Source organism: Austrofundulus limnaeus, unplaced genomic scaffold, assembly GCF_001266775.1.
Source record: "Austrofundulus limnaeus strain Quisiro unplaced genomic scaffold, Austrofundulus_limnaeus-1.0 Scaffold1540, whole genome shotgun sequence".
In the NCBI taxonomy this organism is placed as follows: Eukaryota; Metazoa; Chordata; class Actinopteri; order Cyprinodontiformes; family Rivulidae; genus Austrofundulus; species Austrofundulus limnaeus.
This window is the reverse complement of record NW_013953942.1, coordinates 26,719-27,897: the sequence shown is the minus strand read 5'-3', so window position 1 is coordinate 27,897 and position 1,179 is coordinate 26,719. Positions and strand designations below refer to the sequence as shown.

General features: G+C 37.1%; 1 protein-coding gene across 1 annotated transcript in view; it reads left to right on the top strand.

Moving 5' to 3' along the window:
• ankrd6b (ankyrin repeat domain 6b) overlaps positions 1-1,179 on the top strand; it is a gene marked incomplete at both ends in the record, with an annotated part of 26,627 nt that overhangs the window by 946 nt on the left and 24,502 nt on the right.

Below are 1,179 nucleotides of genomic sequence, written 5' to 3'. Positions count from 1 at the left end.
TGAGAACAAACGTATTCACGTGACTTTAATAACATTTCTTACTTAATGGAAACACTGCAGTTGTGAAACTGTGTTTTTTCGACATTAACAGAATATCGACAAAGTTTTGCGCACATTTGTAACGGAAACACAGCTACTATCTTGTTTCAGTTTTGGTTTACCAGGAGTTAACCCTCGCAGTTTCCCTATGAGTATAAAAAATGTCCTTCATCTTGTGAAGTAAAGCACAAATCAGGCTTAAAGGATCCCATGAGATTTCCTTTCATCACTTGAAACTGTTGTAATGTTGTTTTAAAGGTTATAGGYTATGAGCTCATCAATCCTTTGGCATCAAAGGTAGCAGGTCATATTCACTCCTTCAAGGAATACTTTGTCTTTACATAAGAAACTGTTGGTCCTAACTTTAAAAAAATAATGTTTTCCAAGCTGGTAAAGTTTGTTTCATGAATGGATGATTCAGAAATACCAGTTCCAGATTGAAACTGGTATTTCTGAATCATTCCCAGCATTAGTTGACAACATTTCATTTTGTGACAAGAGAGAACCCGAGCCCCGGTGCACTGAGCAGGTTAGTGAGTGAAGTCAGCAGAGGCTCTCTGCTGGCCTGAGGCCTGCATTTTTTCACTTCTGGCTTTGTTCCAGCTATGTGCAGCGTAACTCCATCTGCAGGCTGGGCCACACCCAAACAAAGCACAATCCCCCAAAAGCCAAGATAATACAGTGTAACACAGTCTGGTGTCATGTGGGAAAACACGCACGTCTGTAATTAAACTGTATTTATTCAGTGTAAGAAAAGATCAATAGAACTTTAAATGAAATCAAATGAAGATACCCAGAGTTGATTGAGTTCTATGTTGGTAAATTCAGCAGATTGAATGTGATTTGGAAAGACGACACACCTGTCTTCATATGAAGGCCCATGGTCTAAAACAGGGGTTCTCAACCTTTTTGACCTCGAGGCCCAATTTGTTGAACATAAAGTGACACGAGGCCCAGTCAGACGTTAACAATGTATGGATCAAAATGATAATTATTCTAATATAAATCTTGTTTTAACTTGTATTGTATTTGCATTATAACTTAACTATCATAGCTAACATACCTAAATTAAATACACTTACAGTTTAAAAGTAAAACTCCTGTCAAATAATCACAAGACATGATTATAACAAACATTTT